The sequence below is a fragment of the Delphinapterus leucas genome, chromosome 11 (assembly GCF_059928025.1).
Source record: "Delphinapterus leucas isolate spDelLeu-1000000601 "Yukka" chromosome 11, BTC_Dleu_Yukka2, whole genome shotgun sequence".
NCBI lineage: Eukaryota > Metazoa > Chordata > Mammalia > Artiodactyla > Monodontidae > Delphinapterus > Delphinapterus leucas.
Genome location: NC_143139.1, coordinates 49,752,905 through 49,768,176, shown reverse-complemented (window position 1 = coordinate 49,768,176; position 15,272 = coordinate 49,752,905).

Genomic DNA, 15,272 nt, shown 5'->3' with positions numbered 1-15,272 from the left:
AAAATACTACAAAAAAAGAAAATTACAGACCAATATCACTAATGAATATAGATATAAAAATCCTCAACAAAATACTAGCAAACAGAATCCAACAACACATTAAATGGATCATACACCATGATCAAGTGGGATTTATCCCAGGGATGCAAGGATTCTTCAATATACGCAAATCAATGAATGTAATATAGCATATTAATAAATTGAAGAATAAAACCATATGATCATCTCAATACATACAGAAAAAGCTTCTGACAAAATTCAACACCCATTTATGATAAAAAGTCTCCAGAAAGTGGGCATAGAGGGAACCTACCTCAACATAATAAAGGCCATATATGACAAACCCACAGCAAACATCATTCTCAATGGTGAAAAACTGAAAGCATTTCCTCTAAGATCAGGAAAGAGACAAGGATGTCCACTCTCACCACTATTATTCAACATAGTTTTGGAAGCCCTAGACACGGTAATCAGAGAAGAAAAATAAATAAAAGGAATACAAATTGGAAAAAAAGAAGTATAACTGTCACAGTTTGCAGATGACATGATACTATACATAGAGAATCCCAAAGATGCCACCAGAAAACTACTAGAGCTAATCAATGAATTTGGTAAAGTTGCAGGATACAAAATTAATGCACAGAAATCTCCTGCATTCCCATACACTAATGATGAAAAATCTGAAAGAGAAATTAAGGAAACACTCTCACTTACCATTGCAACAAAAGGAATAAAATACCTAGGAATAAACCTACCTAGGGAGAAAAAAGACCTGTATGCAGAAAACTATAAGACACTGATGAAAGAAATTAAAGATGATACAAACAGATGGAGAGATGTTCTTGGATTGTAAGAGTCAATATTGTGAAAATGCCTATACTACCCAAAGCAATCTACAGATTGAGTGCAATCCCTATCAAATTACCAATGGCATTTTTTTACAGACCTAGAACGAAAAATCTTAAAATTTGTATGGAGAAACAAAAGACCCCGAACAGCCAAAGCAATCTTGAGGGAAAAAAACGGAGTTGGAGGAATCAGGCTCCCTGACTTCAGACTATACTACAAAGCTACAGTAATCAAGACAATATGGTACTGGTACAAAAACAGAAAGATAGATCAACAGAACAGGATAGAAAGCCCAGAGATAAACTCACGCACCTATGGTCAACTAATTTTTGGCAAAGGAGGCAAGGATATACAATGGAGAAAAGACCGTCTCCTCAATATGTGGGGCTGGGAGAACTGGACAGCTACAGTTGCCTAACACCATACACAAAAATAAACTCAAAATGGATTAGAGACCTAAATGTAAGACCAGAGACTATAAAACTCTTAGAGGAAACCATAGGAAGAACACTCTCGAACATAAATCACAGTAAGATCTTCTTTGATCCACCTCCTAGAGTAATGGAAATAAAACAAAAATAAACAAATGGGACCTAATGAAACTTACAAGTTTTTGCACAGCAAAGGAAACTAAAAATAAGACAAAAAGACAACCCTCAGAGTGGGAGAAAATATTTGCAAATGAATCAACGGACAAAGGATTAATCTCCAAAATATATAAACAGCTCATGCAGCTCAATATCAAAAAAACAAACAACCCAATCCAAAAATGGGCGGAAGACCTAAATAGACATTTCTCCAAAGAAGACATACAGATGGGGCTTCCCTGGTGGCGAAGTGGTTGAGAGTCTGCCTGCCGATGCAGGGGACATGGGTTCGTGCCCCAGGCCAGGAAGATCCCACATGCCATGGAGTGGCTAGGCCCATGAGCCATGGCCACTGAGCCTGCGCGTCCAGAGCCTGTGCTCCGCAATGGGAGAGGCCACAACAGTAAGAGGCCTGCATACCACCAAAAAAAAAAAAAAAGAAGACATACAGATGGCCAAGAAGCACATGAAAAGCTGCTCAACATCACTAATTATTAGAGAAATGCAAATCAAAACTACAACGGGGTGTCACCTCCCACCAGTTAGAATGGCCATCATCAGAAAATCTACAAACAACAAATGCTGGAGAGGGTGTGGAGAAAAGGGAACCCTCTTGCACTGTTGATGGGAATGTAAATTGATGCAGCCACTATGGAGAACAGTATGGAGGTTCCTTAAAAAACTAAAACTAGAATTACCATATGACCCAGCAATCCCACTACTGGGCATATGCCCAGAGAAAACCATAATTCAAAAAGACACATGCACCCCAATGTTCATCGCAGCACTATTTACAATAGCCAGGTCACGGAAGCAACCTAAATGCCCATCGACAGATGAATGGACAAAGAAGTTGTGGTACACATATACAGTGAAATATTACTCAGCCATAAAAAGGAACGAAATTGGGTCATTTGTAGAGATGTGGATGGATCTAGAGACTATCATACAGAGTGAAGTAAGTCAGAAAGAGAAAAAGAAATATTATATATTTATGCATATATATGGAACCTAGAAAAATGGTACAGATGAACCAGTTTTCAGGGCAGAAACTGAGACACAGGTGCAGGGAACAAACATATGGACACCAAGGGAGGGAAGTGGCAGCGGCGGTGGGGGGTGGGGTGGGGGGTGAGAATAAAGAAAATCAACATGAACCTATTTAAACTGTAATGTTACAAATACTGGAGACTGGGTCATAAAAGGCATTGCAACTTCCTCCTCTCTCTGGGATTTCTCAGTCTGTAGGAGGTTAACTGTCTCAGTGTCAGCAGCCCTATAGAGAGGCTGATGAGGTAGGGAACTGAAGCCTTCTGCCCACAGCCAGTCCGTTTACAGTAGTCCCTACCACCACCAACCACCCCCCAACCCGCCCTTATCCGCGGTTTCGATTTCCTCAGTTTCAGCTACCAGCGGTCAACTCTGGTCCGAAAATATTAAATGGAAAATTCCAGAAATAAACAATTCATTTACAAGCCAACCTGAGTAGCATGATGAAATCTCACCATGTCCTGTTCCCTCCTACCCTGGACGTGAATCATCCCTTTGTCCAGAGCATCCCACTCACTTAGTAGCCATCTCCACAATCAGATCGACTGTCATGGGATCCCAGTGCTTGTATTTAATAACTCTTACTTTACTTAATAATGGCCCCGAAGCACAAGAGTAGTGATGCTGGCAATTCAGATCTGCCAAAGAGAAGCTATAAAGTGCTTCCTTTAAGTAAAAAGGTAAACATTCCTGAATAAGGGAAGAAAAAAAATATCATGTGCTGATCTTCTATCCATGAAATTGTGGAGAAAGGATAAGAAATTCATGCAGGTTTTGCTGCTGCACCTCAAACTGCAAAAGTTACAGCCACAGTACATAGTAAATGTTTAGTTAAGATGGAAAAGGCATTAAATTTGTACAATAAGATATCTGAGAGAGACCACATTCACATAACTTTTATTACAGTGTATTGTTTTAATTGTTCTATTTTATTATTAGTTATTGTTATTAACCTTTTATTGCACCTAACGGATAAACTAAACTTTATTATAGGTATGTATGTATAGGAAATAACATAGTATGTATAAGGTTCGGTACTATCTGTGGTTCCAGGCATCCGCTGGGGTCTTGGAATGTATCCCCTGTGAATAAGGGGGAACCACTGTATATGTATATGAGCAGGTGACAGACACTCTTCTAAGAGCTCCACATATATTAGATCATTTAATTCTCATACTTTTTTTTTTTTTTTGGTACGCGGGCCTCTCACTGTTGTGGCCTCTCCCGTTGCGGAGCACAGGCTCCGGACGCGCAGGCTCAGCGGCCATGACTCACGGGCCCAGCCGCTCCGCGGCATGTGGGATATTCCTGCACTGGGGCACAAACCCGCGTCCCCCGCATTGGCAGGCGGACTCTCAACCACTGTGCCACCAGGGAAGCCCTCTCATACCTCTTTGATGTAGGTTTTACAATCTTGATTTTACAGATAAAGAACCTTATGAAACTTCCCCACTTCACACAGCTTATAAGTGGTGGTGCTGGGGTGCAAACACATTCCTGGTCTTAATTACACACATTACTAGGTTATTAATACGATTTGGAGGTGGGGCAAAGGACTGGAGGGCTGGAGGGTGGAGAGAGGAAGAAGCTAAATGAATGTAGGGAAAAAAATGACTTAATGAAGAAAACATAATATTATTACAAACTGTCTTAATTAAAACTAAATCACTATAGTTTCTATTTTTATTAAGGTTTCATTCATTCAACAAATATTGGGTTGGCCAAAAGGTTCATTCGAGTTTTTCCGTAAGATGCTATGGAAAAACCTGAACTAACCTTTTGACCAACCCAATATTTAATGAGCACCTACTATACGCCAGGCAGTATATCAGATGCTGGGGAAAACAGTGAGTAAGATACGGTCTCAGTCTACTCAAGGCACTGATGGTAGTGGGAGATGGAGGTCAGCAACTCTGCCATATAATGAAGTCACGTGACCCTCCTCACACCTGTAATCCCAACAGGACAGATAATTTGTTTTCAAATCACACTAAAAAAAATAATAAAGAGTACATTGATATTTGCAAATCAACTATTCCAGTCAATCAACACTGTTAACTTTCCTCAATTCCTCCTACTAAACCTTTCCAGGCAGTTAGGCTCTAACACTATAGGTGTACCTAGCATTAATCCCATAGGCTCCAGTGACCATAAAATCTAAACCATAACAGAATAAAAACAAGAAACAAATAATACTTGATTTGTAAGTCTTTCTGAGGTTTCTGAGGTTCAGCAGATGATCAGAGCTTCGATCACAGCAGATAAAAGAAGTCATATATATATCCTTTGATCCAGGATTTAAGTTAAGTGGTTTGGATTTATACAGAGAAACTAAATCCATAAATGCACAAATCCATGCTGATTCCATTTGGATGAAGACTTTCTGCAGTGTCATTTATCCAGGTTCACACAGGAATTGTTCAGAGACTCTCTTTAGAACCACTCTTCAAATTACTTTATACCTTGAAGCCGATTATACTAACAAAGTATTTGCTGAATGAGTGTCTCAGAATACCAAATGCTGATTTTGCAAAAATCCTCTCAATTAGAATCCCTTTGTGGAAGCCAAAAATCTGCCAAGTAAGGAAGCATTTGATTATTAGAGACTCACTGGAACAAACTGTGCTCGTATTCATTCCTATTTCATAAACTACCTTAAAAACAGGCATGGAATAAGCTCATTAAGCACCTCACTGCAGAACAGGCAAGAGAGAAAGAGGCTGGGGCCCACGGGGCAGGGCATTTTCTCTTCGCTTTTATCATTCTGGGGAATTATAAAATTCGCTTCTATAATTCTTTTATAATTGTTGGCTCTTGCAAAAGAGGCAACAAAAGAAAGAAGGCATTGAACTTTCCTCTGAAGCAGCCCCTAGTGCACTGACTGGCAGGGAGTATTCAATCTTTTGAATGAATGAATGGTTCTCCAAATGCTTTTTCTACCACTCGCCCTCTTTCTCCTTACGATCTGGTCACACCGGTTTCTTTTTGCCTTTCCTGTCCCTATCTCAGGGTCTTTGCACTTGCAGACTTCACCAAAAATCTGTCCCTGATTTTCCCACAGGTTTCCACTCGTAGTTCCTGTTGTAAAGAGTCCTTCCCTGGCTACTTTCTGCGAAGGAATCCCACCCTCTAGACCCACCCCATTCTATCCCTTTTCTTTGTTCTGTTTCCTACCGCAGGCACCACTCTCTGTAGTTCTTTCCTTCTTTTATTTTTTTACTTGTTTGTTGCCTGTTTCCCTCCCCGTAGAAGGTGGGCTCCGTGAGAGCAGAACCTTGCCCAGTTGAGTCACTGCTCTATTCCTAGTGCCTAGCACTGTGCCAGGCACATAACAGTATTTGCTGAATCAGTGAATGAATGAATGAGGACAAAGAAAGCTTGCAAATGCCTGCTCTAGCTCAAGTTAGATACTCTCATTGGATTTTCCTTGAAAATCCACTGAAATACCTGATGTAGACTCAGAAATCATCTTTTTTAGAGGATTATTAAGTGATTAAATCATGCTGGGTATTGCCACTTGGGTATCACAAGGCCAACAGCTACTTTTTGCCTCAGGGCATGCTCTTTTATTTCCTGCCCAATCTGGATCAAGGTTTAAAAACCAGAAGAAAAGGTGAGAGAGAACCACTCATTAAGTCAACAATGCTGGTTTTATTTCCCTGATGTCTCTGTGGGCTAGTCACTTAGACAGCCCATTCCTCCAATTTCCTCTTCTCAACTGTGGGACTAATAGGGCTATTAAGAGGATTAATGAGACCATGTTTCTGTAATGCTAAAGGTGCCACATGCATTTTTTAAAAACATAATTAGCGTGCTAATTCCTTCTCTTCTCCTTGCTTTCCTTTTTGTTTCTGACACAGAGTCCAGGGTTCCATCTCCTCCCCACCACAAATTACAGAAAGTCATTACCACTGCATAATTGCAGCTTAAGTGGGCCTTTGAGGTAAGCATCTATTTTGTAAACCACAGCTCTCCTCGCCTCCTGGCACTGTATCCATGGCTGGGCTGATATGCTGGTAAACATGGTGATGATAACGGCTCTGACAGCCTTATTCCTTTAGGTGTCATTACTGCAGGAATCATCAGACACCCAGGCTCCACCCTGGTCATGGAGGCTGACTGGATTCTAACCATTAACACTGCAATTATACAAATGCTCCTGATGACTTTCCCCTTCTCATTATTTTTATCATTTGGGGAATCATCTAAGTCTTTCATAAAAATATTTTTAACTATGTCTGCTGGTGCACACCTCCACAGATTTTACTCTATGTTCTCTGGTGCCTCCACATCGTTTTGCTTATTTATGGGAACAAGGAGGGTGATGTGCTAAAAGGTTTACACTTCGCTAAAAATTCTGATAACCTCTGTGTCACTACTCCCGGTAGCTACATGCAGACAAGGTATCCACTTCCCACAAGTAGGACCGTCCATGAAAATGAAAAGAAAACTTGTGCTCTCAGTTAGCTGTGGGAAAGATGATGTACTGAGTGCTGGAGCCTGGGATTTCCTGGACAGTGTACAGAGTAGCAGCAACCAGCTTGTCACCATCCACCAGAGGGAAAAGGTCAAGTCATCTATCCACGGATGTATCCTAGAGCCTGGTGTCCAGGATGCTGAACACCCACTCTGGTCTTGAGCACATATACTTTGGGATCTTAGCTCTCAAACATGCCAAGTACCTTCCTGATCTAGGGCATTCAAATATGCTTGCTTATTCTGTCTGCCTGGAACTTTACCGTCTCAAATCATCAACAACTTAATTCCTAATCATCCTTTTGGTGTATGTGAAATGTCACTTTCTCAGGTGAAACCTCCCTGATCACCCAGAATAGATCAAAGCATCAGTGAGGAAGTCTTGGCTGCAAGCAACAGAAAACCCATCTAGAAGTGTCTTTAACAATGAGAATGTATTTTCCTCACCTAACAAGCATTCTATACACATATAGTTCTAAATAGGCTCAGAGGTTCAAAGTTATATTACAGTCCTAGGAGAGCTTTCTGTTATTGACTTTCACCTCACGGTCACAAATAGCAGCCACAGCTCCAAGCATCATGTTCTCACGTGACAATATCTAAAGTAGGAAACAAAGAGAAGATTTTCTCCTCACATGTTTCTCTCTGTAACAGGAGGCAAAATCTTTCCCCGGAGTGTCTCTGTCCAGCAGACTTCCGCTCAGATACCGCTGGACAGGATCTAATCACATCCCCATACTCTATACATGCTAGGGAAGTGGGGGATCTGACGTTTGGTCTCTAAAGGAAGGAAATTTTATTGGCAAAGGAGAAGGGTTGTTGCGCAGCCAATCAGCAATGCCCATCGAAGCAGCTTCTTCCATTTATATGTTCTTGTAACACCCTGTACCTTTCCTTTGTTTCTCTTATAACAATTTTTATTATGTAATTACCCCTCTGAACTGTATACTCCATGAAAGCAGAGTCTATGCCTTACATGTTCATCATTATATTCCTGTCTCCTAGCACAGTGCCTGGCCCCAGGTCCAGCTACATAATCTGTGGGACCCATGCAACATGGCAAGTGGGGCTCCTTGTTCAAAAAGCAGGACAGAAGTACTACTAAAAGCATTAAAACATAAAGCGTTTTCCTTCCGTGTTCTCTCTCCCTCTAAAATTGTAATTTGCTAGGAGGAATTTTTACCATTCATCTTTATATTGTGTTTCCAGCTTCAAATGCAAATGTGAGTGCATTTAACACATGTGTGGAAACATCAGAACTACAGTTTGTACTTTGTAGCATGCACATGCATATGTATATTCTTACCGGAAGAGCAGATATGCTGCACACAACTAACTCAATTACTTTAATTCACTTCTTTATATATGCACATTCTGCCATCACTGTCTACCCTCAGCTGACTTATGAGTGCAAAATGGCTGAAAGGAAAGGAACCATCTTTCCCTTTCTATATCATCATCATTTTCAATGAAACAAACTAAGAAAGGATAAGTTTCCTTGATTATCCATGCTTCTTTGAATACCAGTGCTTGCTTTCTGTGTTTGAAGCAAGTTCTGGTTTAAATGGAAATCGTGACCTCTTGGGGCTGTCAGTACTCCTGCATAATTAGTCCTAGATGAAACATGCTTATCTTATACCAGCTTAGAGTCTCACTGAACTCCTGCCCATCATGGGTCCACTGGAATTCTGTACCCACGAGTATCACACATGCTATATGGGGATGGGCAGCAAGGAATAAGGTAGACGCCCATGTTGTGTGTATCTCCTCTGCTCACGCTCCACTGTCCCATCACACTTCACTTAAAAAATCGCATGTTCAACCACGAAGTTAAGAATTTCAAGATGGTGAAAGCAAAGCATTAAACCAAGCACAGTTCCCTTCTGAGTAAGGGACCTTCTAGGACTGCACAGGTCATATGCCCATAAAGCCGGAGCTGTCTGTTTCGTCTAGGTGCTCAATAAATGTTTAATGAATGAATGAATATATGAATGCATCTCTTTGACCTGCTTTCTGATAACTTCCACATGTTTCTGACATTTCTTCTGAATGAGATCCTCAGGCTCTTAAAGTCTTCCCCTAATTATACTAAGTTTTGGTGGAAGGCATACTAAGCTCCTAATAGTTCGAGCATGTAGGGACAACTGGAGGAAGGCGAAAATGCTGAGAAACTGGATCAGAGGAATTTAAAGATGAAGTCAACAGTCCACAATTCAGGGCCCTATAAAACAGATAAACAACAAGAACTTACTGCATAGCACAAGGAACTATATTCAATATCTTATAATACCCTATAATGGAAGAGAATCTGAAAAAGAATATATATAAGTGAATCACTTTGCGGTATACCTGAAACATTGTAAATCAACTATACTTCAATATAAAAGTAAAAATTTAAAAACAAAATACACGGCCCAAACAGGCACATGAAAAGATGCTCAACGTCACTAATCATCAGAGAAATGCCAATCAAAACCACAATGGGATGTCACCTCACACCTGTCAGAAGGGCTATCATCAAAAATAACACAAATAGGGCTTCCCTGGTGGCGCAGTGCTTGAGAGTCCGCCTGCCGATGCAGCGGACGCGGGTTCGTGCCCCGGTCCGGGAAGATCCCACGTGCCGCGGAGCGGCTGGGCCCGTGAGCCATGGCCGCTGAGCCTGCGCGTCCGGAGCCCGTGCTCCGCCACGGGAGAGGCCACAACAGTGAGAGGCCCGCGTACCGGAAAAAAAATAAAAAAATAAAAATAACACAAATAATAAATGTTGGCGAGGATGTGGAGAAAAGGGAACCCTTGTTCATTGTTGGTGGGAATGTAAACTGGTGCAACCACTATGAAAAACAGTATGGAGGCTCCTCAAAAACCTAAAATAGAACTACCATATGATCCAGCAACTCCACACCTGGGTTATATCTGGAAAACAATGAAAACACTAATTCAAAAAGATACATGAACGCCAATGTTCACAGCATCATTGTTTACAATTGCCAAGATACGGAAGCAACCTAAGTGTCCATCAACAGATGAATGCATTCAGAAGATGTGGTGTATATATACAATGGAATACTACTTGGCCATAAAAAAGACCAAAATTTTGCCATTTGCAACAGCATGAATGGACTTGGAGGGTATTATACTAACTGAAATAAGTCAGGGAAAGACAAATACTGTATGTTATCACTTATATGTGGAATCTAAAAAATAAAACAAACTAGTGAATATAACAAAAAAAACCCAGACTCACAGATATAGAAAGCAAATTAGTGATTACTGGTGGGGAGAGGAAAGAGGGGAGGGGCAACACAGGGATAAGAAATTAAGAACTACAAACTACTAGGTATAAAATAAATAAGCTACAAGGATACATTGTACAGCACAGGGAAAAGAGCCAATATTTTATAATAATTAAAAACGGAGTATAATCTTTAAAAAAAAAGTGAATCACTATGCTGTACAACGGAAATTTATATAATATTGTAAATCAACCATACCTCAATAAACACAGACAAACAACAACAAAATACAGGGTGAACAGGATCAAAGCAAGCTTGGATTGGGGCTTCAGGCCTCATTGTCTGTGGGACCGTCTCAGCACAATAGCAAACCTGAAATGGGGCCAAGCAGTTGCACAGCTTGGTGCCAACTGCATCCACCAGTGTGAATGGTGCTCCCTGAAGTTGTGAAGTAGTGGCCTGGGCTGGGCACTGTAGTTGCTTGGGATTAGAAGCACAGAATTGACAGGGGAAACAAGAAGAAACTGACAAGCCTAGAAAAGATGTAAGGCCCTACCCATGTGGGCTAATATTTAACACAGAATCCCAGACCATATAGAAAGTGCAGTCTTAAACTGGAAATTGAGACCCAAATCCAAGTATAAGGGGTTGGGGTCATTCCATAGCTTCGACTCAGTAGGGACACTGGTAGTGCCTACTAAGTTACATACAAATGAAAAAAAATCAATATGTGTCAGAGTTTTTGCCATTTCATGCAGAGATGACTCATCTCTCCGACAAGAATATAGCATTGTCAAAGGCAAGAGGTGTTCTGTTCCAGCTTTTCAGGAAAAGCCAGCTAAATTTTCATACTGGCTTCTCCATGTGGTCTTAGGCAAGCTATTAAACCTTCTTGAGCCTTTCTTTTTATCTCTAAAAACGAGGACTGGAATCCCTACTTCACAGGGTTGATGTGATGGCAAATGTGAACCATCTAGCACAGTGCTTGCCACATAATAATTCTCAAAACAGAGAGTGACTATTATTATTATTTTAGTTTTCCTATTCCTCAAAACACTTGTTGGCTTGACCACTTCAAAAGCTTATATTTTCAAACTCTTAGAGAAAGTATAAGCTAAAATGTGTACTTTAATGTCAAAAAGAAACATACTTTAATATTAAAAAGACCATTCCTCTGTTCAAAAACTTCCAATCGTACAAAATCCTTGCAAAATTAAATTCTTGCCTTGGTATTCAACCCAACTAAAATATTGTCCCAACTTATCCTCATATATTTACTTCCTAACAGTCCCTATGCTGCAGTCAGTCCTGGCTATCCATTGCTCCCCTAAATATTACTCACTGCTTCCTGTCTTTGATCAAGCCACCCAGATATTTGAACATCCTTCGTTCACTACTCCCCAAGTTCTCCATGAAGTTGCTATTGGCAATGCACCTGTCTGTAATCTCTACTTCTGCAGTGCCTCACTTTGGCTTTCCCTATTCTATCTAGAAGACTTAACACACGTTTACTTTTTTTTTTTTTTTGGCTGTATTGGGTTTTTGTTGCTGTGCGCGGGCTTTCTCTAGATGTGGCGAGCGAGGCTACTCTTCCTTGTGGTTGCGAGGGATTCACATTGCGGTGGCTTCTCTTGTTGTGGAGCATGAGCTCTAGGCGCATGGGCTTCAGTAGTTGCGGTGTGTGGGCTTCAGTAGTTGTGGCGCACGGGCTTAGCTGCTCCGTGGCACGTGGGATCTTCCCGGACCAGGGATCAAACCGTGTCCCGTGCATTGGCTGGTGGATTCTTAACCACTATGCCACCCAGAGAAGTCCCTGTTTACCTTTTAAAGTAAATAAGTTGGCTTTATTTGTGTCTTTTCTCAGGGTTTAAATTGGATACCTCCCTAAATATATGCTTGTGAAAATACCTTCTTTCTTTTTCAAGTGTCTACAGTTCTGCATCAACCTTTGGAAAGTACTAGAACTTTTCATTCTTTTTGCTCTCTGTGTAATGAACAACTTTATACTATAAACTTCCAAGCCTCACCCCTGAAGTATGACTCTCACAAGGTACTTTTTTGGCTTCAACCCGCTTGAGAATAAACTTTCAAATTTCGAAAGGAACAATTTCTTTCCACAAAAGAACCTGTTAATCCACTGAGAGAGGTCAAGTGGTCTTTTAAAACCTCCATTCAAATACCTTGCTCTCCTGCAAAATATTCTTCATAATATTTTCTTTTAAAAATGTTTGATCTGATAAAATGTATTTTAGTATGTGATCTTTTTAAAAATGTGATTTTTTTAAAGATGTATAACAGACCAAGTCACCCCCTATTCTCATCCTAACTGAAAACCCCTGGATGGCTTCCAATCATGTTTAGAATAAAAGTAAAGCCCTCCATAATCTGGCCCCACTTGTCTCTTACCACTCTCTTCTCACCCACTCCACTTCACCCACAGAAATATTCCTCAAACACAGATTATTTCAACCCAAGGCCTTTGCACTAGCTTTTTCCCTCTGCTTAGAATATTCTTCCAATTATTCTTTGCATAATTGCATGTTTCTTGTCACTTAGTTCTCAGCTTGTGTTTTGCCTCCCCCAACAGACCTTTCCTGACCACCTAATCTACAGTACCCCTTCCCACTAATATCTTTCTATCCCATCACCTTGGCACTTATCATATTCAATACTCTTTCTTTCCTTCCTTCTTTCCCTCCCTCTCTTCATTTCTATGTTTTGCCCAAATTATGTCTCAGAATAGAAGCTCCATGTGAGCAGAGTCCTTGTCTATCTTGATGATTATCACTGCATACTGGTGCCTAAACTGTCCCTGACACATGGCAGAAGCTCAGTATTGGTATGTTTATGCTCCTTTACACACACACACACTCACACACACACACCCTACTGAACTACAAGGGCACACATAATTCATGATTCGGCTATCAGGTCTGTAGTTATCAGTCTGTTGTTATCGGGTCTGTAGTTATCAACTCTGAGATAACTAAGAATTAGTCATGCTAAGTCTAAGAAGAACCCCGCAAGGGAAAGGAACTCATGATCGCAGTCTGCAGGAAGGTAGCTGGATGCTTCTTTTCCAAACGGCCCTAGGGGCTACCTTCCAAAGAAAGCAGGAAATCGTCATACTAGGGACATTCCACTCACTAGGTGGTAAGGAAGTGTCTGAATCTCTCCTCCACCGCACCTATCCCATCTTGATGCGAGCCCTAGGCCATTTCATTTATTAAAGTCAACAGCTCTGACCATTACCAATCTGCTTCACATTTTCATCCTCCTCTTGACTGTTTTTTCAACAAAACTCCAATAGGGTAGCATAAAAGAAAAGGGATTTGTTCAGAGTCAAGCAATGACTGGGAAAAAAATCAGAAATACCAAGAGACAAGCAGGTAAGCAATGTCAGAAAACACAAAAGCAGTAAAAATTATGTAGGAAAATATTTTCACTTCAATATAGATTTTACTTGCTTTTTAAACATTTCAAACCCATTAAATCTTAGATCTTTACAAATGTTCTCTTAGACTTGAACAGTATTTGAGGAGCACCGATCAGTTCTCTTCTTTAACTCCTGAAGTAGAAAAACACATCACTCCTATTGAAAAAATCATTCTGGGTATGGATTGAATTCTTCCAGAAAATATGAAAGTATGTATCAGATAAGCTCTTCTTTTATCCCCAATAACTCAGGGGGAATTTTCTGAAATGTTTCACTTATACTACCTTACCAGATGCTCCAGAAAAAAAGAAAGTTTCAGAGTATTAAATATATGAAAACTAATAAAGTAAGGTCGCCAGTTTCTCAGTATTTATTAAGTTGATAAGTAGTAAATAAGGGCAAATATTGAATATGAAAAATATTTCCTAGTTTTGTCTGTTTTTACAAGATGCAAATGCGCTAACATTTTACTTGTAATTTTTCCCATAAATTCACTGACTTAAAATATGCTTCTAGAAAAAGGCAGCCTTTTAGCAAGATGAATAATAAAACAGAATGTAGCTTATTAATGGACATACTCGTAAATTTCCATCCTTTCAAATGAGTCATTAAAATAGACACTCTCAATTTAAGAAATGTTTGTCTAATAAGTTACCAAAAAAAAACCCCTCAATAAATCATACTGAACATTTAGTTCGACAAAAATGAGATTTTTTTCAGCAACTCCTCACTGTTATACTGTTTTCCTCTTCCACAATTTATCTGCATTTCCATCATCTCTAATAAGATAATTGTATTCTGGAAATTAAGGCCAAATGTTTAAGTGATAATATTAATATATTATTTTTCCAGAACCCTCAATATTTAAAATGTTAATTACCATATTTATATTCACCAAGGGGAAGGAATAAATATTTGGCTTGGATAGTTTATTAATTTTCATTTGCTTTTGCTCTTAAGACAGATGGTTTTAACACAAATGGAGTAAAATCAGGATTGTTGTTTGTTAAGGAATCATCTGTTCCTGATGTTTACTCCTTACTTTTAAAGCATAATCCTATGTCACAGCATCACAGCTGTTATTGTGAAAACAAGAGCTCTGATGTGGTTTCCTGACATGACATAAAAGTATACTTTGTGCTGCACTGGGTCATTTTTTTTTTTTTAATATTTATTTATTTATTTTTTGGCTGCATGGGGTGTTAGCTGCAGCACATGGGATCTTTCGTTGCTGTGCGTGGGCTCTTTGTTGCAGTGTGCGTGCTTCTCTCTAGTTGTGGCGCACAGGCTTATTAGTCATGGTGCGTGGGCTCAGTTGCCCTGCGGTATGTGGGATCCCAATTCCCCGACCAGGGATCGAACCGGCGTCCCTTGCATTGCAAGACGGATTCTTAACCCCTAGACTACCAGGGAAGTGCCATGGGTCATATTTTTTTTTAAAGGTGGGAAGCATTATGCTTTTTTTAAAGGGGCATTCCAGATGGAAAAATACATTACACTAAAGACTTGGTTTGTATAAATCATTTGGAGAAGGTAGTAAACTGTGCTAGATAGGAACTATGGAATAATAGAATAAACACGTAAGAGCAGCATTAGGGGTTAACCAGTGGAGAATTACTCTAATTGTAGAGGATGCCA